This window comes from Ceratotherium simum, chromosome 35 (assembly GCF_057802395.1).
Source record: "Ceratotherium simum simum isolate JZ-2026a chromosome 35, ASM5780239v1, whole genome shotgun sequence".
Classification (NCBI taxonomy): Eukaryota; Metazoa; Chordata; class Mammalia; order Perissodactyla; family Rhinocerotidae; genus Ceratotherium; species Ceratotherium simum.
The window spans coordinates 11,630,042-11,656,814 of NC_141934.1; the positions used below are offsets into that span (position 1 = coordinate 11,630,042).

Genomic DNA, 26,773 nt, shown 5'->3' on the forward strand with positions numbered 1-26,773 from the left:
TGTGTCACCTCTTCCAGGAAGCCTTCCCTTGTTGCCCCTCCTCACCTCCCTCACCTCACCTCCCCGTGATCTCCTCTCCATCAGCCCCCCTGGTGCCCAGCCCCCCATCTGATGCTAACTTAGAACGAGATTTCGGGGGAACACTCGTGAGGCATAAGGCTCTGTCTCAGCTCTGGGGGAACACTCTCTTGTGAGCCCTGACAACAGTCCTACCAGGTGAGAGTATTGTCCTCATTTTACAGAGCAGATGGAGGCTCAGAGAAAGGGAATTATCCCCAAGATCTCATAGCAGGTAAGTGGCAAAGCTGGGGTTCAAACCAAGGTCTGTCAGGAATCTCAGTCCTAGGACTGACTCTGAAAAACACTGGGCACTATTGTGAGAAAGATCCTGAAGTTGCATCCAGGTTCCCAAAGAGAGATCAGTGATCAACTAGCAATGTCTGTCCTGGGTGCAGGAAGGGGGAATGGCAATACATGTGCCATGTATCTGCCAGCCCTTCACCACCACATGCTAAATTCTTTCTCCTTTTTTCTCTGTCGCCAAGCAACTCTGCCTTCGCAGTGAAGTATAAGCTTCCTGGCAGTAAGAACCTGGATTTTCTCTGAAGCACTGTCCTAGGCACAAAGTAGTGCTATTAAAAAATATATAGTGAGGCCGGCCCAGTGGTGTAGTGGTTAAGTTTGCGCACTCTGCTTCAGCGGCCCAGGGTTCGCAGGTTCAGATCCTGGACACGGACCAATGCATCGCTTATCAAGCCATGCTGTGGCGGCGTCCCATATAAAGTAGAGGAAGATGGGCAGGGATGTCGGCTCAGGGCCAATCTTCCTCACAAAGAAAAATAAAAATAAATACCCTCTTGTACTGACTTCTAAAATCACGGTCTTGAGAAAAGGCTGACAGAGCCCACTCCTGCTCCTTGAAAATGCCACTGGCTCCCCCCTCTCCTCCAAACTACGCATCCTTCTACCTCCTAATCCACAGTCATCCTTTGGGTATGAATTGGTTTTTAATATCAAAATGGTATTTTAAACAAAAAAAAACTGTATTCACGGGTGAAAACAAAAAGTCAAGTTCACACTCCATTGATGGATCCATGTAAAAATCTGATTTTTAATCTACAGTGGAATTTCTGTCCCCACATTCAGCATCCCCAGAGGGCAACAACACGGAAAATGTCTTCTCTGGTCTGTTAGAATAAAACAATGGGTCCCTGGATAGACTCTCAAGAGGGCCTTTGGGGTCCTCTGCTGGGATGGGACCAGTCCCCCACCCCAGGCACCCCCCCGGCTCTGTGTCACCATTTGCGCCAGCACTGCACCCAGGCGCAATCCACAGTGGCCACACCCTCCATGTAGTCTATTAAGAAAGGATCAAGACACCTCTTCAGACTGGGAGGTCAGTTCCCCAGCTCATGAGGTCCTGCTCCTAACGAGCTTGATGTGCAATGGACTCAAGGCCACAGTGAACACAGCAGGCCTGGGTCAGGGTGTAGAGTGTGCCTACCTGGGCTCGGCTTCCCGGGGTATTAAGTCAAGGACACACAGTCACACACCCACACACACACTCACACACAGAATCCTAGAATCTCACCACCATCATCTCAAAGTTGGCCTGGTCCCGATCCTTCTGCCCATAGGGACAGAAGATTTGTTATCCCCCAAGACATATTTCACCCCCCTCCCCAGGACCAGGATCAGCCTCTCGGAAGCTTACTCCACACTCGTGTGTCCCCCTTGTACCCACACAGGCCAAAGGGGCTCCCTCTCCAGTGAGATTCTCCTGCAGACTTCCAACCCGTGGCCACAGCCCCTTGGATCATCTTCGGAAGCAGCATACCACCAGGGCCTGAGTTGACATGCTTTCGAGACTGCTCCTCTTCCGAGGTGTCATTGTCACCTCCGTCAAGCCCCTGCCTGGCATGAACACAGCCCTTTTTGCTTTCCAGTCATTGCAGAACTACCTCCAAGTGGGGCAAGCATTTATGGATCCTGCTTATCTCAACATGAACCTAAGGGTCCTCCTAGTTTCAAGAAGTTCTAATCAGTTATCCAAAATTTGACCAGAACTCATTATAAGTACCTCAGAATTCCACCTGAGCTGAAATAGCCTAATTGTCAGCCTAAAACTCTAATGCAACGTCTTCCCTCCTCAGATCACATCCATGGCCCCCTTGGGATAAACTGCCTGGCAACATGGCCTGGTACTCGTTCATTTCCTGTCTGTCTCCCGCTACGTTCCCCACGAACCTTCCAGAATCTCTCCGATCCTCTCTGATGCCCGGAACTTTGTGTCTGCCATTCCTGCTGCCTGGAACTCATCCCCAGCACACACTGCCCAGCCAGGGCTCAGCTTAAATGTCTCCCTCTTCAGAAAGTCTACCCTGACTGCCTAAACCCCCCTCAACCCCGCACCCACCTGACACACTAGCATTAAGCCTCCTGAAGATGGGACGGTGTTTAATCACCACTCACCCCAACGCCTAGCACTGCGCCTGGCACAGAGCAGGGGCATATCGTCCTTGTCTGTCTCCTAGGTGTCCCCACAGCCCGACCACCTCCATCACAGCACCCATCTCACTGCATTATCTGCTCACTTCTCCACCTCTCCCGCTGAGCTGTATGCAAATCATGATGGGAAAACCCGTGTGTGGGTCCTAGCACCCAGAGCAGTGCTGGGCACACAGTAGGTCCTCAGCGGCATCAAATCTTTGTAGTTGAATGAAGAGGAGCTCCTGGAATGGGAAGCCTCGGAGCTTCCTGCTTTGAGTGACATGGGACAAGGCGGCCACTAGAGGGCGGCAGGGAGGTGCTTCCCCAGTGAAGGTTTTACCCCATCCTGGGTCCCTGCCAGCAGCCAATGCACCTTCTCCAAGCTCTGCCTGATGCATTCTCCTCTCTTCTTCCCTTCCCGGCTCAGGCCTCGCTGGACCACCCTTCAGGCCTCACTGCCAGCTCCACCCGGTTAGCTCCGAGCCCGTGGCTATCGGAGATGCTCTCCACGCCAGACCCGCATTCAATGACCCAAGCAACCTGCCTGCAAGACCTCCAGGCTGGCCTCTGACCCTGTCCCTGAGCTGATCCAATCCTGCTGGCCCTGCCATGAGCTGCCCTCCCCCACAGACCCTGACTACCAGACGGATCCAGCAAAACAGGCCCCTCTTCCCATCCCCCCTCAACCTGAGGCCACCTTTTATCCCCACCCAGGAACCCTTGGCCTTGTGGCTCCCCCTCTCTGCTCCCAAAGGACCTCCCGCAGCCCTGGAGACATCCAAACTCCCTTCCAGCCAAACTCTCATCCGTCAGTGCCGCTAAATTGCACAGAGGATAGAAGAAGAACCTGAGCTAATTTACACTAAGGTATAAATGGATGATGGATTTATGACCCTTCTGAATATTCCTAGCTAAAGTTTTATATACCAGGGGTTCTGAAACTCTAAAGTCCCCAAACCAACGACTCTAGGCCCTGGCCTGGCGACTGGTGATTGCATACATAATGGCATAGCCTCTGTACACACCAGACGGGCGTTCTGAGGTCTGTAAGAACTGCATCCACTCGTTTGGACTACTGCAGATATGAGGCTATTGTTTACAAGAACCCTAACCCAAACGCAGATTATGAGGGGTCGATAGGATACGTCCAGTAGCCAAAACCTCGGAAGGCTGACTATGCTTCTGACCTCACCTCAGTGGCAACCACTCCTCCATCTGGCCCGGGCCACACCCAGCCCTGCACCTCCTCTAGAGTACTGCCGTCCTTACTGACTTCAGATTGCTCTGCCCAGAGCAGTCAGCAAGGCCAGCACGACTAGCCGCACCTCTCCCCGTGTCCATCACGTTCCAAACCTGCGTTAGCCCCGTCCCAGCCATGCCGACATCCAAGCTGTTAATAGTAATAGTAACGAGGAGTGTTAGACCTGTTGTTAGTCAGAAGGAAGTCCACAAGCCATTAGTTTCTGCTGAAAGGAACAGACCAGGAGGGCAGGAGTTAGTCGAGGTGAAGGAGAGGTTAATTAAGAGCCGGTCGGAGCCAGGCCAGGAGCCTGGAACTCCTGGACGGGCAGGGATGGCTGTTAGTGGGCAGCCCCGGGGCAGCCAGGGCGAGGCAGGGATTAGCTGGGGGAGAGCGAGAGTTAGTGCAAGGGAGCCAGAGAGTAGCTCAGAGAGACCGAGGTGCCTACTGGAGGTGAGGCATTGGATCACCCCCAGGTGTGGCCCTGGCTCAGCAGCTGGCGGGCTCTGGGGGAGGCCGGCTGGAGCAGGGGTGTGGGTGGGACACAACAGGGACCCAGGGCTGAGTTCCTGGCCGGAATTCCCAAGGAGCTGCAGGACCCCGTGGGCCCCTGGGGTTCACTTCTGCTTCCCATTTGCTCCTCCCGCAAACCCCGGACCCCGGGCAGGTCATCTTTCCTCCCTGCTTCCTCAAGCTTCCCAGTGTGAGACAGTGACTTTTGGTATGAAAAACGGTCCGCATCCTCAGGTATGGGAAGGACCTCTAGTCAACCTCCAGTTGTGGGAGAGGCCCCACTCACTGATCTCCTGGCATTCCTCCTCATGCCTTGTGATATGGCTGGAAACTCCCCTCACTGACTTCTGGCAGAAACGCCCCTCTTTCCATCCTTCAAATATGGGGACTTCCCCCTCTTGCTGCTTTCCTGCCCTAAATGCTCCACTCAGTAATTTCCAGCGTGTGAAAAACCCTTTCATTGACTTGCAATGTAGAGAAGTCTCAGCTTACTGACTTCCGGTGCAGGGCACACCCCCTTCCCCCCACACACACACACCCCCCCCTGACTTCCTGTGCGGGACCTCACCTCTACCCATCACTTTCCAGTAGAGAAAGTTCTACCCACACGTCCCTCCAAAGGACGCGCGGGCCGGGTCTCTGCGCCCGTGGAAACCCCGGTGCTCCCCACTCTAGCCCCACAGGCCTCCACACTCACACCCCAGAGGGCTCCCTGGCCCCGCCCACTCCCAGTGGCAGCCAGACTTCCGCACAGAGGAAGGATGCTCGTGCTCGGAGGCCCGCCTCCCGCATCCGCATGACCGCCTCCTCCTCTGGGCCCCTGCGTGGTCACTAGGGCCGTCCCCTGCCTCAGACCGGGCCCCCTGGACTCTGAACTCACAAGCAGCCCACTGGGGCGTCTGTCTGCAGAGCTCGCCCCAGGACATCTGCTTGCCAAAAGGATGGGGACCAGCCCCCAGGGGGGCCCAGAGCTCGGCAGGGCTGGGGTTAGTAAGAAGAGAAAACGGGGTTAGTAGAGGCTGGGTTAGTAAGTCAGAGCACACACCAGCGGACAGGGCACCTCAGCAGACACACGCGGGAGTCACTAGGAGAGAAGGAAGAACACACGCAGGTCTGTTAGTTTGTTACGGGATGATCGGGGTGCAGGTGGGCACCCCGGGTTAGACGGGTTAGTAATCGAACAAAGGAGCTGCCTACAGAAAAGAAAGCTGAGGAGGAGGAAGAAGGTGGGGAAGAGACGGTTAGGGGTTTGAAGCGAGTGTCTGGCCCCAGGCAGAAGGGTCTGTGTGCAGAACACCCAGAGGGACAAGGGCCTAGGCCGGGGCCATGATCAACCAGGTTTTCTGGGCCTCCCACGCCCACCCTTCCTTTTTTTTTTAAGCATCTGCCATGTGCCGAGACCTTTATATTCATGGGAATCCTCACTGCAGTCTGTGAGGGAAAGGTCGGGACCCCCATCTGAGGAAACTGAGGTTCAGAGAGGTGAGGGCACTTGCTCAAAGCCGCCCCGCAGGAAGTGGCGGAGGTGGCCAGTCCTGTTGGCATGCCCTGTCCTGGAACGTGGGTCTGCACAGAGATCCCAGGCCACGGGCAGGGCCTTCCGGAGCCTCGTCTGCCCCCACGTCCCAGCCCCTTGAAAGGCCCATGAGCTGCAAGGTTAGTAGGGTCTGGCTGCGGGTGTTAGTAGGGCATGCTCGGGCCTGGTTAGTGGGTTAGTTGGTTGGCAGAAGGCCAGGCACCTCATCACTCGCCACAGCGTCCCGGCCGAGCCCTGGGTTAGTAGGTTAATCTCACCATGCAACACTGCCCCGGCCCCTCAGCTGCAGCTCCAGAGGCCTCCCGCCCACCAGCCAGGAAGCCAGGCCTGACCAGGGCAGGGGGTCTGCCTCCAAGCCCCTCAGCCCCACCAGAATCAAACCTATCCATATGCATTCTTCCCCAAAGCATTTTCCCTCCCTGTTTCTTGGCTGTGGGCCTCAAGGCCCTCCTCCCAGACACTTCGGTTCCCCTGAAAATAGACCCTACTTGTCCTGGAAACCCCCTGCCTGGTTCTGGTCAGCCCCTTCCCAGAAGGCTGGATCCTGTCACACTCAGGCACACACACTCACACGCACACGTGCACACACCAGCATCTTCCCAGAACAGGCTGATGCCCCGGGACCACCATGGCCACTGGACATCTCTTCTGTCACCAACTGCCAGGCCTCTGGCCACTGCAACCACTGGCCTGCCCTCCCCCCCAAACCAAAACTGCATAGACAGCTCGCCTGACTCCTGGAACCAAGACCCCCCAGCCCCTCCTGGTCTGCGGCCTTTCCAGCCGATGCTACCAAGCACCTGAGCCTCCTATCACCGCTGGAGTGTTCCCAGCCTGGCATCTCCCACACTTCTAAGTGATGCTCCATAAGAAAAGGGTTCTGTTGCCAGTAAAGTCTGGGGGGAACACATCATCCTCTGGCCTTGAATATTCATGATCTCCATTAGCATTTTAAAGGTTCTAATAAGTCCTGCACTACAGAATTCTGCAGAATGTAACTCGCTTTTTTTTAAAGAGCAGTGATATCTCCTAGAACTTACTATGGGGCTCTCTGCTCTAATTTCCCCCTGGAAGCTCTCAGCTAAGCCACATCTTTCTCATCCTTCAAGGTCCTGGTTGGGTCAGCCTTGCCGGGAAGCCTGTCCAGGCTGCGGCAGCCCTCTCTGGGATCTTATTCCCACCCCCAGGCACTCAGAGCCTGTGCCTCAGTGGACTGTTTTATCCCCATTCTCCAGTTCTCCACATGAGCTGGTTGTCTCCCACTTGGCATGGCCAGACCTTCACCTACATTCCCTCAAAAGGACTAGCACAGGGAAGGGCCCGCCATAAGTGCTCAATTCTGATGACAGGGGTAGAATTTAAATACCCCAGGAAGCACTCTGAGCTACTATGGAGGCCATGAAATTCAGCCACTTTCACAAGCTGATTAGAGAGGGATGTTAAGAAAATAGGCTGGAGAAGAGCCGATCAGAAAGGCCTCCGGATGGCAGATGCTGAGTTCACAGTCCAGAGCGCCCAGAATAGACAAGCTCTAAATCTGAACTCCCAGATGGATGGGAGCGTCTACTGAGCACCTACTAAGAGTCAAGCACTGTGTCTGCAGGTGATTTCATTGAAACCTCCCTGCGCCCACCAGGCGAGCAGACGGCTCCTGTTGCCGAGTGGAAATTGGACGCACAGAGGTGAGGTGACTTGCCCGAGGTTGGTCAGCAGAGAGCACACCCTTGGGCTCCAGTGCCCGGGCTCTTCCCAGGACACGCCTCTCCTGGGGGGGTCCTCCTTGCTGCACTGGGTCCAGCCCGTTCCGTGTGTCCCCAAGGCACCGAGGGCCACCCGAGCACAGTATCTCCCACACTCTGCTTCTGTTTCCCAAACCTCTGTGCTCCTCTCTCCCCTCCCTGTGGGGGTGGGGATTCTGAAGGGCATGGCTCCCGCTTTCCATGTTTGTGGGGACCACCTGTATGGACTGCATTGTGTGCCCCCAAATTCATAGGTTGAAGCTGTAACCCCAATGTGACTGTATTTGGAAACAGGGCTTTTAAGGAGGTAATTAAGGCTAAATGAGGACCTAATCCAATAGGACCGGTGTCCTTGTAAGAAGAGACACCAGATCTCTCTCTCTGTGTCTCACCCTCTCTCGCTCCGCGCGTGTGCACAGAGAAGAGGCCATGTGAGGACACCGCAGGAAGGTGCCACCTGCAGCCAAGGAGAGAGCCCTCACCAGAAACCACCCCTGACACCTTGATCTTAGACCCCCAGCCTCCAGAACTGTGAGAAAATACATTTCTGCTGTTTAAGCCCCCAGCCTGTGGTATTTTGTTATGGCAGCCCCAGCAGACTAACACAGGCCCCCTCCTCAACCTGGGAAAATGACGAGGGCTCTTAAGGAAGGCCACGGCTGCTCCTGTGCAAGCACGGGGACTGCCCCCTGGAGGGGCTGGACCGAGGGGAGGATGGGGAGGTGGACAGGAGTAACTCCGCGAGTGTGGTGGGGAGCTGCACACACGTGGGGCCCGCCCTGCCTGCCCTTGCGCCCCAAGGACAGAATTGAGGACCAGCGCAGCAAGGAGCAGGGGTCTGAGATCGGGCTTGGGGGGACCCCTCAAGCCATGTGGCAAGGCTGGTTCCAGCCCATTCCCTTTGGACGGCGGGAACAAGGCCCAGTGTCTGTCTCCTTCCTGCGAGCGCCCCTGGCCTGGGCCTCCTCATCTCTGGGAAGCCCTCCCCTCTCAGGACAGCACACCCTCTCCCCTCCATCTGCCCCTCCCAGAACTCACCGACACTAGAGGGAGGCCCGGGCTCCCCCCGACCCTGGCTGCCTCCTCCCTGTGACCTTCAGGAAGAGGAGAAGCACAGACAAGCCCCATCCAAAACACACCCCCAAAATGAGAATCACTCACACAGCAAACGGCGCAAGAGAGACTCCAGCCAGCTGCGCCCCCAGAGCTGCGACGGCCCCTCTCCCACTGCAGCTCCTCCCCGACTCCCATCCCGCGCTCCCGCCCCTGTCCTGGAGGGTCCTTGGAGACCCGGTGTGGGGAGGGTATGGTCAGTGGGGCCTTGGCCGGGGCCGAGCTCTGTCTGGTTGCCGGCAGGGACGCAAGGAGGAATGAATCCCCACGGGGCCAGGACGGTCTCCAGGCCCGGACAGGAAGGCCCAGCAGGCAGGTCCAGGCAGGTGCAGAGGGGACGGTGGGTTGCCGGCCTCCTGCACGCCCCTCGAGCTGTCCTCCAGAGCCAGGCCCTGAGCTCCGACCAGGAGGGGCCTGTATCCACAGGAGGCTCCATCTCGGGAGTTGGGAAGGATAAGGTCTTCAGGGAATTGTCCAAGGTTCCAGGAAACCACTGAAGGCTGCTCCATATGTCATCGTGACCAGAGTCCAGAGTCACCCGGGCTCCAAAGAGGAGACCAGGCAGGAGTCCTGGAGATGCAGCTGGGCAGAGCTGCCTGGAGGAGACAGCGCGTTAGGAGGAGGGCACAGCCCCATCCCCAGCTCTCCCCCACACCAGCCTAACCCCACATCCGAGGGGGCATACCTTCAGAGACCCCCAGTCTCCCTCCTGTGGCCCCAACACCTAGACAGTGTGAGGGTGAGGGCTTTGAACACTAATACCTTTCAGGAGAAACTTAGGAAGAGAGAGGAAGTGATGGAAGCCAATGCCCCACCTTGGCAGGGCTAGCCCAGGGGACAGAAAAGCAATAAAGGGAGGCCAGAGCCAGCCCCAAGAGCATCGTGGGTGGAGAAGGACAGGGGTTGAGGTGGCCAGAAAGGGCCTTCAGAGTCCTGAGAAGACTAGGATCCCTTTACAACATTCCCCCTAAGGGACCTCTGCACCTCCCTTCCCCAACACACATACACGCACACATGCACACCTCCCAGGACGGGAAGCTCATTCCCTCGCAGAGACTGTGCTAAAGCACCTTCTCACGTGAAGATCTGAGAGGGCAGAGCCACATCTGTGGTGTTCACCTCCGGATCCTCAGCATCTAGCTGGGAGAAGGCGCTGGGTCCACGTCTGTGCTGAGTGAAGGAACGAGCTGAAATCTCTGCCATGAACCCACCCACAGTGGTCTGATTTGGTCCCGCTCGCCCCCACCAAGACTGCTCAGAACAAGCCTTCCAGCCACCTGGCTCCCGGGCCCTCTTTTCAGGAGCAGAGATGTTCTGGCCAGGCCTGGGCTTGGGGAGGGTCCTGGGGGGGACAATCTTTGCTAAGCTCAATGGAACCTCTGTCCCCATGCTTACCTGGCAGCGCCCAGCCAACACACTGGCAGCCCAGGCCCGGCTCCCAGCTCCTTCCCCACGCAGACCCCACAGGCCCATCCTAGAAGACAAGAGCCAGCCATGCCGCAGGAGAAAACCGCACCCAGGCCCCCTCCCCAGCCCGAGTCTGGCCAGAATTCTCAGAAGGCCCAGGAGCCAGGGAGGCTGGGCCGGGACACACACCCGCCACCTCCCTTCCTCCCACCCCAGACTGTCCTAGGGGCGGGGAGGGGGCTCCCTTCACACACCTCCCTGTTCCCAACAACAGCAGAATGGGACCCAGGAGAAAGTGAGACAGACTCAGCTTGGCGACAGCTGAACAGAGTCAGGAATTGGGAGTTCTGGTCCCAGCTCTGCCATACTGTGGAGCCCTGGGGAGTCTGTCCGTCTTTCTGGACCGTGGGACCTGACTTTCACCCAAGGTGCACAATAGTAACCCATTCTTGGAGGCGGTGGAGGGGAGACAGGAGGGGCCCTTCTGCTCAGCCTCTTATTTTTCTGGCCCCCGCTCAGATGCTCACTAAGCCTGACCCAGGACCATCCCCGAGGCGTTGCCTTTGGTGACAGCTAAGCTATCTTTGTTGACTGGCAGACCCGCGCCAGGAGAGTCCAGGGCCCTCTTCGCGTATTTTCAGAGCTTGCTGTCAGCACCCAGGACTTGGGGCACAGGGCCAGAGCCGGAGATGCACTCACACCCTTACACTGAGAAGAATGTGCCCTACCTGCACAGTGCTGAGGTCCCCGCTTGACTGCCAGGCAAAGGAGCCCCAGCCAAGTTTTATAAATAGGATCACAAAGGGCCAGAGTGAGAAGAGAAGGGCCAGCCCAGATCACCAGGTGTGCCCAGCCTCCTTCTGACACCAGCTCCACGGGTGCTCAAGGTGAAGTCATTCAGCTCAGCTCTCAGAAGTTCCTGGTGGTGGAGTTTATAAAATACTAGCCTGATGCCAAAAGTGGGGTAGGAAAATTACCCTTTCTGGGGCCCCAGAAAATGAGGACAAACTCTTTCTCTGTGGAACAGAGGTTGAAACGCAAATGAGCTGTATCACCAATGTCTCCCCTCCCGTGGGGATTCCGGGATACTGCACTTTCCTGCACAGACCAGGAGAGGGCAGGCTGGCCCTCAGGCTGCGGTAAGTTTGAATACTTATCTGCAAGGCTGCTTCCGGTGTGGTCGCGAACATCCTGAAGAACCCAGAAATTCCCTTCTCTCTCCTCCGTCCCAGGAACTTGTTGCACTCTGTAAACAGACCCTGGGCTGCTCAGAGGAGCACTGTTTGACCACAATGACCCCCCGCCCTGGCCCTGTGGACCCTGAATCCCTGATGTTAATAAGGCAATGGAGGTTTCAAGGGAAACTTTAGCTCCTGGGTCAAGCTGACAGCTTGGAGGGTAGAAAAGAAAGTAAGGGCTTTGAGGTCAGACAAACCTGGAGGAAACTATGGCCTCCCAGCCCCACATACCCAACGTGTGGCTCAAAGTTAATTATTCTCAAAGGCTTAGCCAGTACCTGCCACACAGTAAGTGTTCCAAAAATTATTTTCACCAGTGAATGATTTAACCTTTGAGTAAATCTTTATGTAACACTGATGTCCCAGAAATATGGGCCATCTTTATGCTGGGGCATTAGATGCCTCCCCAGGGCGGGGGGTGTACATACCCCAGTTAGAAAGCACAGATCAAATTAAAGTCCCCTGTCCTGGAGAATGGATAAAAACTGTAACACACTCATATAATGAAATCCACTTAGCAATAAAAAGGAACAAACTATTGATACATACTACAACGTGAACGAACCTCAGAAATATCATACGGAGTGAAAGAAGCCAGGCACAAGAGACCAGGCGCTGTATGATTCCACTTTTATGAAATGTCCAGAAAAGGCAAAACCTACAGAGACAGCAAGTAGCTTAGTGCTTGTCTGGGATTAACTGTGCGAGGGAGATTCACAGTAAAAGGGTATGAGGGATCTTATTGGGGGCAGTGGAAATGTTCCAAAACTGATTTACGGTGATGGGTGCCTAACTTGGTAAATTTACTAAAAATCATGGAATTGTGCTTGAAATGGTGAGTTATATGATATTTAAACTATGCCTCAGTGAAGTCAGGCAAAAAAGGGTTGAACTACTGATACATGCAATAACAAGTATAAACCTCAAAAATGTTATGCTGAGCAAGAGAAGCCAAACACAAAAGATTTCATATTAATGGAACTTTAGGAAAAAACAAATCTATTCTATGGTCACAGAAAACAGGTCAGTGGTTGGCTGGGGCTGGGAGGGGATTGACTGGAAGGGACGGGGGTACATTTCAGGGTGATGAAATGTTCTATATCTTGATTGTGGTGGTGGTTACACGGGTGTATACATTTATCAAAACACATTGAAATGTATGCTTTAAATGGGTGCATTGTTTGTACGTAAATTATAGAGACCTGGTGGTCTCTGTATGCCCCAGGGCTCCGACATCTCAGCTCCCATTTGCCTACATGGACCCCCCCCCCCACTTCAAGCCAAGGTCAGGGGCCTCATCAGGGAAGCTTTACTTGAAGGACTGGACCCCAGAGGATGCTCAGAGGTCCCGCCTACCTCTGAGATTCAGGAGGTCTCCGCACATATGGATTTCGTGGTGGACCTGACCACACAGCAGGAAGCCAGTGTCTGCCGTCCCCGGGGTGCACAGAAGGAGAGGAAGAGTCACCTTGGTCACTCTTTTGATGCTGTCAGGGTCATGGCGGCCACGTGAACGTGTCTGGAGCTACATGGGTGGGCAGGAAGATGCCTCCAGCTGTCATGGAGAGAGAGAGAGGGTAGTGGAATGAATACGTACCCGCGGGCACGTCGGGGAATGGATGCCAGCGTCCTGTTCTGAAGTCACAGCATTTGCCAAAACTGATCTCCTCAGATGCAGATCAGAAGCGAAACAGGAAACCGGGAGGTATCTTGGTCGGGCCAGTGCCAACGAAAACATCCTAACGCGTTGGAAAGGACACGGGCTCTCTGGCGTGAATTCCTGTCTTGCTCTGCTACCCTGAGCAAGCGCATTGCCGTTCTGGAATTGTCTTCTTACCCATGAAATGAGGAGAATGATGGTGCCCACGTCACAGGGCTGTTGTGAGGATTACATGGGATGATAAATTTCATCTATTAGCTTGCATTCTATTATTTTCTTACATTATTATTACTACTATAGCCCACACTGCTCATAACACCATCCACGGGGTTTTCATTTCTCCCCCTAAACTCTCTGCACAGCTCCTGGTAACGGACAAACAGCTGCCAGGGAAATGTGCATGTGGTTGCATTTTAGGATCCCTCTGGGTTTTGGGGTTTTTTCCCTGACTCTGGAATAAAATAGCTGCTGAGAGAGCTGAGGCATACCGGAGACGCTGGCCTAAATTGCTTTGGATGAGTGAGTGCGGAGAGATGAGGAAGCTCCTGGGACTAAGGAATGTGTGGGGCACGAGCAGGAGACACGCAGAGGGAGAGAGAGGCTTCTGCAGAGGAGCAGACAGCACTGTTTCTGGATGAATTCCAACACGTACACCAAAGAGGAGCTTCGAAATTCAAATCTCCTCCAAACGGAGGAATCTCTGAGCTGCGGGGGGCAGGAAGACAAGCAAGGAGTAGGGAAAGGAAGGTAAGCTAACATTGACTGAGAACAGATGCGAATTGGGGGCACCTTTACCTACCTGACAAAACAATGAGTTGGGTTTTTTTGTCCTCATTTGACAGTTGAGGAAACTGAGGTTCGGGGTACGGTGACCTGTTGACCCCCGAAGGGGCAGAAGACTCATGTTCAAATGTGGGGGTGGGGATTCAGTGCGAAAAGACTCGAGGAAGGTATGTGTAAACGCAAACACTGTGGTCCTCAGCATTACTATTACTATGAAGAAACTGACCCATGATTGCTAAACCATCTCAGATCCATTTATTCCAGTTGCTTCCATGGTCTCGAGGCAAATGACTAAGTTCACTTTTAGGAGAGGAGGTGGAGGAGAGTAGTAGTTACAAACACTGGTTTCAGAGTTATTCTAGATTCAAGTTCAAATCCCGACTCTGCCACTAACTTGCTGTGTGACCCTGAGCTAGTCACTTCACCTCGCTGAGCTTCAGTGTCTCATCTGTAATGCCCAGCTCCCAGCCTCATCGTGGTGTCTCCATGAGGGAGCATTCAGCAAGAACCCTGGCAAATGGTTACTAAATGGTAGCAGGAGTTGGTTATTATTAATTATCTACTCCACACCCTTGAATCCACAATAATTCAGCCTCTCCTGCCCTTCCATAACATCCAGTAGCCTCCAGAGGGGCCCACCTGGCACGGCAAGGGAGAAGTGGACGCCTGCCTCGTCTGATCCCATCAGCCTGGAGAGGGATGAGGGACAGATGTCACCCTCAGCCAGCCTTTGCCTGTGTTTCTGAGTATCTCTGGCTATTGTTCCACAGAGCTCCAGCTGACAGATGAGCCGAGCCACAGAGACAAGAGGAAGGACCCCTCAGAACAAAGGACTAGCCTGTAAGTGATTCACCAGCCCATTGAACCTGCACAATGGAGCCGGTGCCCCAGAAACACCGCTGCTCCAGCAGCCCGAGGATCACCCAGGAGAGGAACCAACACAAATAAAATACCATACAAATAACAGCAAATAACTAAGTATCTAGACAAGATTCAGGGGCCGTGTAAGGAACTCGGCCGGTACACAGTGGGTGCACTATAGCAGCATTGTCCTTATTAAGCACCTACTGGGTACCGGGAACTTTACACTCGCTGGTTCATAGCCTCACCACAGCCTTTGAAAACAGGGTTTATGATCCCCATTTTACAGATGAGAAGACTGAGGCTCAGAGAAGGGAAATTCCTTACTGAGGCTGACACAGAGAGTAGGTGGGGAAAAGGATTCTAACACAGATCTGTGTAACTTTCAATCCCTTCTCTTTCCACTACGCCACACTGCCTCGATGAGTGATCAATTCGAAGAGCAAATCCTGCCCTGGGTGGAAGCATGGATCAGATCCAGAGAACAGACCATAAAAATGAAGATGTAAAACAAAAAATGGAAAAAACCGGCAGGTCCAATAACAGGGAGCTGAGTAGAGCGTGTTTGTCTACTCTGTGAAACACTAACTCTCTTACAATGATTTCTGCAAAGGGCATAAAAACAGAGAAACACATCTGATGTAACTTTTTAAAAGCAGTATACATACAGTACAATTTCGATTAGTATTTTCAGTAATAGAAAATATACCAGAGGGAAATACATGAAAATAGTAAATATGGTAGTTATTCTTGTGTGATGAAACTATGGCATCTTCTTCTCTTTTTTTCTTTCTTTCTTTTTTTTTTTTTTTTGTCTTTTCCAAATCTTCTACAATTATCATGTATTTTATTATTAAATGCTTTTAAAAATTACCAAAAATTATAAAATTCTCATTTTCAATGCAGGCATAAAGAGTGGTTCTTCTAAAGCTCTTGGTAAAGAGTTGTGGTTCCTTTGGAGACTCCGAAGACTTAAGCTCTCTGCTCTATTAAGGAGTGGACAGAGAGGACGAAAACGCAGCAAGAAGGATGTAGGGTAGATTTCAGAACCTTTCTCAGTGGCAAGGGTCATTAAATAATAAAGTAGGTGGGCATGGGGGGCATAGGGGATGTTACTGCAAAATTCTTTCAACTTGAAATTAACCAAGCCCAGCATGGGATGAATTCAGTGCCACCCAAAGCTAGGCGCTGGTCAAGTGTCCCCGAGGAAACCATTCTGCCCATACTGCTATGTGGTTCTGGATTCCCGGTGGGAAGAGAGGTCGGGGCACTGTTCTCTCAACCGATGTCTGACCACCTGCATGAGGAGGGGGAGGGGAGGGTCTGAGCAGACTACCAGATGCCCAGCCCCACTCCAGCGCCGCTGACTCATCCCCTGGCCACGTGGCCTGGACATCTGCGTATCTGAAGCAACGCCCCTAAAGTCTGAGAACCACTGTCCTCAGGTTTCCCTGTCTGTCAAGAGCAATTACTCATCCCTACCCTGCCCCCGCCCCAGCCCCGGCAACTCGAAACTCCTGGGTGCTCCCAAATGGGAATGCGCTCTGGAAAGTAAAGCACAGGATGTCCAGAATGAGGTTCTGCCACGGGCCGCCCTCAGTCGGAGGCCGGCACCGAGAAAAACAAAGCCGCTTCCGCACATAATCTCTCCTTTCTCTCCCCATCCCTCCCCGCACTACTGCCCCCTCCTCGCCTCCCCCAGCAGCAGGTGGGGGCGTTTTCTCCGCCGCGCCACTGCAGTGGGGTGTGCGCGCCAGCAACCCGGGCGCACCGCAGCCACTGGTCTTGAGACTGGGATGCGGGTGGGGAATCCAGGGCCCCCAGGTCTCCCCCTGCACAGTCGGAGAAGCAATTTCTCTAGTTCAGGGCCCTCCGCTGGGGAAGAGGGGAGATCTGGCCTCCTCCCTCCCGAATTCCCAGCCTCTCTAGGGAGTGTGTTGGAGAGGAGGAGAGGTGGGAAGGGAGCTGGTGAGTTCTGGGGTCTTCCCCTCCCAGACCTATTTAGGGATGTCACATGGGCTTTAGAGTCCGACATATCTGGATTCAAAATCACTGGCTGTATGACCTTGGACGTGTCCCTAACTCTCTGGATCTCGATTTCCTCATCTTTAAAATGGAGTTCTTACCGTCTCGTGGGACTGTTGTGATAACATGCAAAGCACTAAGCACGTTGCTGGCATAGAGCAAGCTCTCCATAAACTGATTATCGTGATGATCATTATCAATGTCATTATTATTCCCGAAGAAGGTGGTTTTCCGGCTCTCGCCATCCCGTCGGAGCCACAGAGGACGCCGGACATCTGGAATCTGAGTCCCAGAAGTGGAGCATTGGCCGGCGCTGGGAGAGTTGGGCTCGCTGTGAGGGAAGGCGGCTCAGGCACCCCACCCCCACCCCCAGTTCAGAGACCATTTGGGCTCTGTCCAAGCCCTGGCCAGTTAACTGCTAACCTGGTGGACAGAGAAGGTCCGGGGGCCCCCTCATGTCTGTCTGATGGGGGGCTGGTCTTTGTTCCCCTCAGATCCTGACTGCAGGACCCCATCCGCCCTGGACTCCCAGCGCATCCTCCCCTCTCCCTGTCTCATGCCCCACCCAGGCCCGCTTCTTGGCTGCATTTGACAGCTGCGAGCTGGAGAGCTCTTCATCCATCAAATGAGGGGCACTTCAGGCAGCGTTTGCCATCCCCCGAGCCCTGCCTGGGACCCTGGGACCTACCGTCGACCCCAACCTCGGGGAATTAGGCTGTTCTGGGCGCGGGGACAAGGACGCTTGGGGAGGGAGGGCTCTTAGGATGGGGCGGCGGCTTACCTCGGGTCGGCGGTCCTGCGGCGCGAGTGCAGAGGGCTCTTTGTGCCCGGGCTCACAGCGCAGAACTGGGGGAGCCCCTGCAAGCGCCTCCCATCGCAAACTCCTCCCCGCACTCGTCCGCAGCCTCCCTCCCTCTGGTCCCTCGAGCGCAGCCGGCGTCGTCTTTGTAGCTGCTGCAGCGCCCATGAAATTTTAATGCGGGAGCGGCTGGCGGGCGGAGGCGCCCCACCCCTGGTCCTCGCCTCGGCCCTCCTCCCGCCTCCCAGCGCCCCTGCAACCCCACACCCCACCCCCTCCTCGGGGTCTGGGCCCGGGGGACCGGATGCAGTCGGGAGCCGGGGGAGCGCACCGCCGCCCCCGCGGCACAAAGGGGCGAGCCCCGCGGCGCGCTCAGCCTCCCGCATCCCCGCCCGCGGCGCTGCCATGGCAACGCTTGCCCGGCTGGACTGGGCTGCGGAGCGCGCAGGGATGGAGCGGGGCGCGCGGATGGCGCGCGACCGCGGACCCGGGAGCGGAAGCCTGGACCCGGGCGTAAGAGGACGGAAGAGACTGGTCCTGGAGTACCCGGTGCTCAACCCGCACGGCCTCCGCGTATGCCTCTCAATTAACCCTGCTGGCTGGGAACGTGGTTAGGGAGGAGCCAAAATTTAAGCCCGTGTCTGTGACTCCATGCCCATGTACGATGCCGCCACACCGCTTGGCCTAACGACTTTTATAGGTTTGGTCTTTTATTTCTTTCAACTGCCCTCTCCTTAGTACCTACTGTTTTCTAGAGCAGTGATGCTAGAAAGTGGTCCTAGAGCGGTGGTTCTAGAGCTGGTTCTAGACCAGCAGCATCAACATCGCCTGGGAGCTTGTTAGAAATGCAAATTCTCAGGCTTCACCCCAGAGCTACGGGATCAAAAACTCTAGGCTGGGACCCAGCAATCTGCGTTTTAACCAGCACTCTAGGGGATTCTGATGCACATTCAAGCTTGAGAACCGCTGTGCTAGATCATTCCAGTGGCCTCTATAACCAAACTCTCCTGGGTATCAATTTCAGCTCTGTCCCTTAACAGAAGACCTTAGGCAAGCTTCACACCCTTCCTGAGACTGTTTCCTATTCCATAAAGTAGAGATAATAATGGACTCCACCTCATAGGGTTGCGTGGGTTAAATTCTGGAATGCTTGGGGGGGAGGGATGCTCTGAACAGTGCCTGGCACTTAGTAAGGGCTCAAAACATATTTTTTTTTAAAGATTTTATTTATTTATTTTTGATCCCCCCAAAGCCCCAGTAGATAGTTGTATGTCATAGCTGCACATCCTTCTAGTTGATGTATGTGGGACGCGGCCTCAGCATGGCCGGAGAAGCGGTGCGTCGGTGCGTGCCCGGGAACCGAACCCGGGCTGTCAGCAGCGGAGCGCACGCACTTAACCGCTAAGCCACTGGGCCAGCCCTCAAAACATATTTTTATTATTATAATACTATGACATCTTCTTTAATTTCACACTTCTGTGTGTATTCCTTATCATCTTCATTGCTCAGACAAAGACATTAAGGTTCAGAGAGGCAAAGAGTGCTGCCCACTGCCACTGTACGGGACCCAGGCAGGATTTAAACTCACCATTTCAGGTTTCAAGTTGACTAGCTGTCCTCTGTACAGCACATGTCTTTCTGGGAGCCCCAGAAAACCCAATTCCACAAACGTATAGCACATTTCCAGTGTGCCCAGCCCAAGGCCATCGCAGGAAACTTGACAGTCCCAGGGAGGCCCCAGGTAGTGCCTCCACCCTGGCGGAGCTGGCAGTCCTGCCGGAGAAGTAAGACTCATGTGGAACAGTTAGAGAAAAGGCAAAATGGGACGCGGGCACAGTACTGCCCAGACATTGGCATGACCAGGTCTACAACTTTCCCCTGCATCACCAGAGCACAAGCAAGAAAGGCAATGGGGTCTCACAGACGTGTTCTGAATGAACACAGGGGATGCGTAGGGGTCGCTCCCTGCTTGTTTAAATAATCCCAAGCCACCGGTTCCATAATCTGCTCCCCAATTCTTCTGAGTATCAGTCCATTATTTCCAATCTCCATTTGGAAAAAATCAAGGTACTTGCCCACTCCCAAATTTTCAACACTTCTCCTGTTCCTAGGGCTTCTCAAAGATGAACAATAATGAGCCCGTGATGGTATTTCCAAGTGTCTTTGGTTCTAGAGATATTTTTTCGAGGAGAGCAGTGGGAGGAAAAGGGGGGGAAAGGAAGTGATCATTAGAAGTTCCCGTGGGCTCACTGCAAAGGGACCACATCTAACTCAAGTGGATGCAGAGTGAGCCATAAACTGAGTCATGCAACGAGGGGGCAGACCTCATGTCCAGCAGGTACCAAAACCAGCATGGTCCTGCCTGCTGTCTTCCACCCCGGTTCTCCAACATGGCACATTTCCTTGTCATGGGTAGCCCAAACTGGCTCTCCTGGGGAACTCAGGTGGTCCTCTGCCCTCCTTTCATCCATCTGTCGAGTGCCTTTGTGGGGAGCAAAACCTCCCCAGCGTCCTCCATTTTCCTGGGGAGAGTTAGGGACCCGCAGCGCCTCCTCCTTCTCCCTGAGGCTCAGGACACTACCACCGCCTCCTTTGGGATCCCCGTCTAGTTGGATAGCTAGAGCTGGCATCCTTCTTGTCTCCCCATCACTGTAACTCTGACCCTCATCTTACCCTGCAGGCAGACCCAGGACATTGCAGAGCACACCCCAAGATAGTAAATGTCATCCTCGCCACAAATCACCAACTCGCTCTCATCTTCCAAGTGACATTTATGGGCTAACTTGGGCCCCAAGAGCCCCCAAGCAGCACCAGACAACAGCACCAGATGGAACCCCAATGAGAAGCGTCAACGTTCTCTCTTCTGCCTCTCTTGAAAATGGCCTGAGCCGGTTATTATGGAGTGTCAGCTGCCATGGCAACAGGAGGAGGCACCATCACACTGAAGATCACTTCAGAGTAAAGTTTGCTCCTCTAAGCTGGACCAGGTGGTCACCTCACCCATTCCCGGGAGGGTCTGCAAGCTGGAGAGTCTGTGGCTCCTGGTACTGCCTCACAGCCCAAGATTTTCAGGGCAATTCTGACACTGGTGACATGTCCAGGAGAGGGGCCTCAGGTTTCTCTTTATCCCTAGAGAAATGAGGGTGGCCCAGGAGGCCAGGGTTCCAGTTGCGACCCTGCCATCAGCCCGCTGGGTGCCGCTGAGCACTCATTGACCTCTGTGCTTTTCTTTTTTTTTTTGAGGTGAACTTCACATAATATAAAACTAACCACTTTAAAGAGTACAAATGTGGCATTTGGCACATTCACAATGTTGTGCAACCACCACCTCTATCAAGTTCCAAAACATTGTCATCACCCCAAAATAATACCCCACACCCCTGAAGCAATTTCTCCCCATTCCCTCCTCCTCCCAGCCCCTGGCAACTGTGAATCTACTTTCTGTGTCTGTGGATTTACCTATTCTGGTTTTTTTCATATAAATGGAATCATACAATATTTGTCGTCTTGGTTCCGGGTTATGTCATTCAGCATAATGTATTTGAGGTTTATCCATGTTGTAGCACGTACCAGTACTGCATTCCTTTTTATGGCTGAATAATGTTCCATCATACGTAGCACGATTTGTTCATGCATTCATCCATTGGTGGGCATTTGTGTTGTTTCGACCTTTTGGCGATTGTGACTAATGCTGCTGTGAACGTGTGTGCACAAGGATTTGTTTGAGTCCTCCTTTTCGATTGTTTTGGATATATACCCCTCAGGGGAGCTCCTCTCTTGACAGCTGTTCTCTGAGCAAGCCACTCCCAGTCTCACTCAGATAGAAAATTTCATTTTGACTCATCAGAGCAGCCATCCTCACCCAGAGTGAGGGTGGGGCAACCCGAATTCAGAAGGGTGTGTTTGTCTAACAGAGGAGGGCAGGGTTTGTGTGGCCCACAAAGAATGTGCCTTTCAACAATCCCCTGCAGCTACAGAATTCCCCTGCCCCTGTAATCCCCTTCAGATGCAATGACTTGACCCCTTGCCCACTCACCCGACACTGTTCAGAGTGCTCTCCCATGCTCCCTCCAGCTCCCCCTGAAGCATTGATAAGGGAGCAGAGCAGGGAGACAGGGAAGAGGAGAAAGCCAGAATAGGTGCGTTCATGAGTGTATTCATCTGCTATACAGATTAGGGGGCTTAAACAACAGGAATTTGTTTTCTCACAGTTCTGGAGGCTGGAAGTCCAAGAGCAAGGTGCCAGCAGGGTTGGTTTCTCCTGAGGCCTCTCTCCTTAGCTGGAAGATGGCGTTTCCTCTGTGTACACACCCTGGGGTGTCTTCCTCTTCTTGTAAGGACCTCAGTCCTATTGGATTAGGGTCTCACCCTTATGACCTCATTTAATCTGAAAAACCTCCATAAAGATCCTACCTCCAAATACAGTCACTTGGGGGGTTAGGGCTTCAACATACAAATTTGGGAGGACACAATTCAATCCATAACAATAAGCAAGTTGTTGTGGATAAGTGGGACTCAGTCTTGCTGAGGTCCTCTGAGAGATCTTGTGGGACACACCTGAGTCATCCCACCTGCGGTCAAGGAAGTGGGCTACTTACCCACCAACTCTTATCCGTCATGGTTGAAGGATGCTCCTTGCACATCAGCCACCTCCAGGCTGCCCCAGGCACAAACCAAACACATGTCCTTGGCCAGAGGAAGCAGGCAGCAGGGAGTCACAGGGCTTCCACACCTACATGCCAACCTGGCATAAGATGGTGAACAACACAGACAGAGCCCCGCCCTCTAGGAGCTCACAGCCTAGTCGGGGAGAGAGATAAGTCACTATGATCCACGTCATAATGAAGGACGTTCAGGGGGCATACATGAGCAACCCAACTAGTTTTTGAGGTCAAGGAAAGACCCTGTCCCAGGTACTGAAACTGAAAATTACAAGAATAAGTATAACTCTGTCGATCACTATGTTTTGGGACCTTTTCAGTTTCGAGGGGCCAAAACAAGTTCAAGGCTATAATGGTTTCAGGCACAGCTGTATCCAGGTGTCCAAACATTACCAGGCATCTGTCTCTCTCCAGCTGTCTGCGGAAGTAGTGGGGAGGAGCCCACTAAGGACTGCCAGACCCTCTGCCACCTGGCGTTTTGTCTTGTTTCCTTTCTCTGCCTCCTTTTCATCCAGGCGGGCAGCCAAGACATGGACGCGGGAGTCAGGCAGACCTGAGCCTGAATCCCACCTCTGCCCCTTACTCGCCATGTGACGTCAGGCAAGGAACTTCACCCCCCGGGCCTCAGTTTCCTCTTGTTGAAAATGGGGATAACATGACCTCTCTCGGAGGGCTTTCAGAAGAATTAAGTGATCTGAGCCTGGAAATCATGTGGCCTAGTCATTATGGGCTCAGTAAATTTTCTCTCTCTCTCTCTCTCTGTTGGAAGGGCCAGTAGAGGTTCTCCAAGACCTGGAGTTCTTATTCCTGGGAAGATACTATAAGGGGCCTTAGAAACTAAACAGACGCCACCCCGTCTACAAACGTGTAAATAACACATACGCACTTGCTCGTTTTTACGTGTGTTCATGCTGTTGGTTTGATTAAATACAGGTCAGCGTCAACCCCACACCACGCTCATGGTCACTGTCTTTATCATTGAGTCCACGATCTGTTTTCCTTCGAGAAAGACCGTCAGACTGGTGAGGTGCGGGGCCCACTGGTGTCCCCAGCCTCTTCATTTTCGGTGCCCGGAGCCAGGCTTGGACACAAGGAGGCCTTGCCAGAGGTCCCGCGAGCCTCCCCCTCCCGCACCCCTTGCTCTGCGTGCATGTGCCTCCGCCCGCCTCTCCTTTGTCTCCGGCGTGTGTGCGCCATGTGGGCATGCCTGCGCGGCGGTGTCCTGTGTCCCTGCTGATGCTTTGTCTTGGCTTTTGTGTCCAGACAACAGGGAAGGGGGCAGAGCGTGTGCTGCTCTCATCCATCCGTCTCGTTATCCATCTGCATGCAGACCCCCTCCAGATGCCCCGCACCTGGTCCCCAGCCCTCCAGCCGCCCCAGCAGGTGCGCCGGGCAGCCTCTCACTGCCCTGCCCAGAGAAAGGCGCAGGCCCCCGCCACCAGCACAGCCGCCGCCTCCCCCGCCCTCCCCACCTCATCTCTTTTCCTGCAGGGGCAGACACTGGCAGGGCCGGAGATGGGGCCGGAAGGAACTGGAAAGGGGGAGATGAGCCCTGCAGAGCCTCACACCCAGAGGCCCCGGCCCCATCAGTGTATCCTCCCGAACATTCCACCAAGTCATGCTCACCCCACCAATTGCCACCGCAGTCTCAGCCCCCCGCCATCCCCTACTGGGACCTCCAGCTTCCACTCCAGGCCCCTCCAATCTGTTCCCTCCTCCCAGCCAGAAGAAGACTCTTGAAATGCAAAGCTGACCTCATCACTCCTCTGCCCACAGCCCTTCAGTGATGTCCCTCTGGTCTCAGGATGAAAAGCAAACTCTTTACCTTTACCTGCGAGACGCCTCCCTGGCTGGCACCCCTGCTGACGGCGCCACACCCGTCCCCCACCAAGCTCCTGCTCCAACCCCAGGGTGCCCAGCCCAGCCCTGCCGGAGCCTCGTCACCCCCCGGAAACCTTCTCCAACCTCCGGCTAGAAGTCAAGTCCTTCATTCACAGAAATAGAACAAAGAATCCTAAAATTTATATGGAACAACAAAAGACCCCGAATAGCTAAAGGAATCCTGAGAAAAAAGAACAAAGCTGGAGGTATCACACTCCCTGATTTCAAAATATACTACAAAGCTATAGTAACCAAAACAGCATGGTACTGGCACAAAAACAGACACACAGATCAATGGAATAGAATCGAAAGCCCAGAAATAAACCCACACATCTATGGACAGCTAATCTTTGACAAAGGAGCCAAGAACATACAATGGGGAAAAGAAAGTCTCTTCAACAAATGGTGTTGGGAAAACTGGACAGCCATATGCAAAAAAATGAAAGTAGACCCTTACCTTACACCATACACAAAAATTAACTCCAAATGGATTAAAGACTTGAATGTAAGACCTGAAACTGTGAAACTTCTAGAAGAAAACATAGGCAGTACGCTCTTCCACATCAGTCTTAGCAACATCTTTTCAAACACCACATCTGACCGGGCAAGAGAAACAATAGAAAAAATAAACAAATGGGACTACATCAAACTAAAAAGCTTCTGCACAGCAAAGGAAACCATCAACAAAACGAAAAGACAACCTAACAATTGGGAGAAGATATTTGCAAACCATACTTCTGATAAGGGCTTAATCTCCAAAATATATAAAGAACTCATGCATCTCAACAACAAAAAAACTACCAACCCAATTAAAAAATGGGCAAAAGACCTGAACAGACATTTCTCCAAAGAAGATATACAGATGGCCAACAGACACATGAAAAGATGTTCAAAATCACTAACTATCAGGGAAATGCAAATCAAAACTACAATGAGATATCACCTCACGCCCGTCAGAATGGCTATAATTAACAAGACAGGAAACAACATGTGTTGGAGAGGATGTGGAGAGAAGGGAACTCTCATACACTGCTGGTGGGAGTGCAAACTGATGCAGCCACTATGGAAAACGGTATGGAGATTCCTCAAAAAATCAAGGATAGAACTACCATATGATCCAGCTATTCCACTGCTGGGTATTTATCCAAAGAACTTGAAAACACCAATTTGCAAAGGTACATGCACCCCTGTGTTCATTGCAGCGTTATTCACAATAGCCAAGACTTGGAAGCAGCCTAACTGCCCATCAAGGGACGAATGGATAAAGAAGCTGTGGTATATATACACAATGGAATACTACTCAGCCATAAGAAACGACGAAATCCAGCCACTTGTGACAACATGGATGGACATTGAGGGTATAATGCAAAGTGAAATAAGTCAGAGGGAGAAGGTCAAATACCGTATGATTTCCTTCATTAAGTAGTAGATAATAACAACAATAAACAAACACATAGGGACAGAGATTGGATTGGTGGTTACCAGAGGGGAAGGGGGGAGGGAGGAGGGTGAAAGGGATAATTCGGTACATGTGTGTGGTGATGGGTTGTAATTAGTATTTTGGTGGTGAACATGATGTAGTCCATGCAGAAATAGAAGTACAACGATGTACACCTGAAATTTTTACAATGTTACTGCAATAAACAAAAAATTAAAAAAAAAAAAAAGAAGTCAAGTCCTTCAGTTACACACACTCCTTGGTTGACCCCTGGCTCTCCCCTTCAGGGCTGATTTCAGTTTTGGATTCTATATTCATTTGCTGTCTGTTGTACACACACACACTCCACAATCAACCTGTGAGATTCCTCTTGGGAGAAACCTGCTTGATTTTTCCACCGTGGCGTCCCCGGGGCTTGGCACAGGGTCGGACACAGCAGGCCCTCAATGTCTGTTTGCAAAAGAATGACGAAACCTCGAAGCTTTGAATGCTGCAGTTCTGGAAGGCCTCTCGGAAGGCCATTTTATAGATGGACAAAGACCCAGAGAAGGAAAGTGACTTACCTGAGGTCTCTGTTCCAGTGTGGCCATGCTGACGGTGTAATCACAGCGTCCCCAGCTCCTTCTGCCTTCCAAAGGTCGCTGTCTCCTTTCGAAGCCAATCAAACACCTCCAGCGCCCACTCTGAAATGGCTGCAGGGATGCAGTTCCCTTTCGGGGGCTTGTCTGGCTCTGCTGGTGGGCGCTCCAGTCTTAGCCTCTTGCTCCAAACACCTGCTCCTGTCCCCTTGAGCACCTGCACCTGTCCCCCCGCCCTTCCTGTAGCCTGCTGTCCTCTCCCCAGACACAGATGCAGTCCTAACACCAGCCTCACTGCTCCCATAGCAGAAGCAACTCAAAGCTCTCGGGGAAGGCACTAAGGAAGTTGGGGGCACATAATAACACTTATTGAGCATTTACTGTGTTCTGGGTTCTGGGCTAAATGCTATAAATGCAATAGCTGTACCAGCCCAGTGGTGCCAGGTGTCGATAGCATCCCCATTTTACAGACAAGGAAACTGAGGCTAAGGGAACACAGCTAGAAGGTGTCTGAACCAAGATTCAGCCCCAACAGTCTACATCCAGATCCTGGCCTCATGGAGACCCCTCCCCACTCCCGTCTCATTACGCCTCCCAGCCTCTCATCAGCCCGGTCTGACCAGCAGCCCCACACGGTCCTCCCTGCCTCCCTGATCCAGCCTTCCTTCCCCCGCACGGCCACGCCGCAGCCATTCTGCAGAACTACTGTTCTGCATTCTTTATTTATGAGATGCATCTGGGCTCTCTGCAAATCAGCCGGGAACACCGCGGTGCTGCAGGCGTGAGGTGGGGGGGGGGGGTCTGGAAGCC

At 53.2% G+C, this 26,773-nt stretch overlaps 1 pseudogene across 1 annotated transcript; it reads right to left on the reverse strand.

The window, feature by feature from the left end:
* Positions 1-1,083: 1,083 nt before the first annotated feature.
* On the reverse strand, positions 1,084-25,975 carry LOC147912452 (uncharacterized; annotated as a pseudogene). The gene is made up of 6 exons (XR_015549851.1): positions 25,949-25,975; positions 17,678-17,906; positions 17,388-17,560; positions 12,746-12,832; positions 10,028-10,106; positions 1,084-9,228 (listed from the first exon to the last, which is right to left on the reverse strand). The product of XR_015549851.1 is annotated as an uncharacterized LOC147912452 (transcript).
* Between the last annotated feature and the right edge of the window lie 798 nt (positions 25,976-26,773).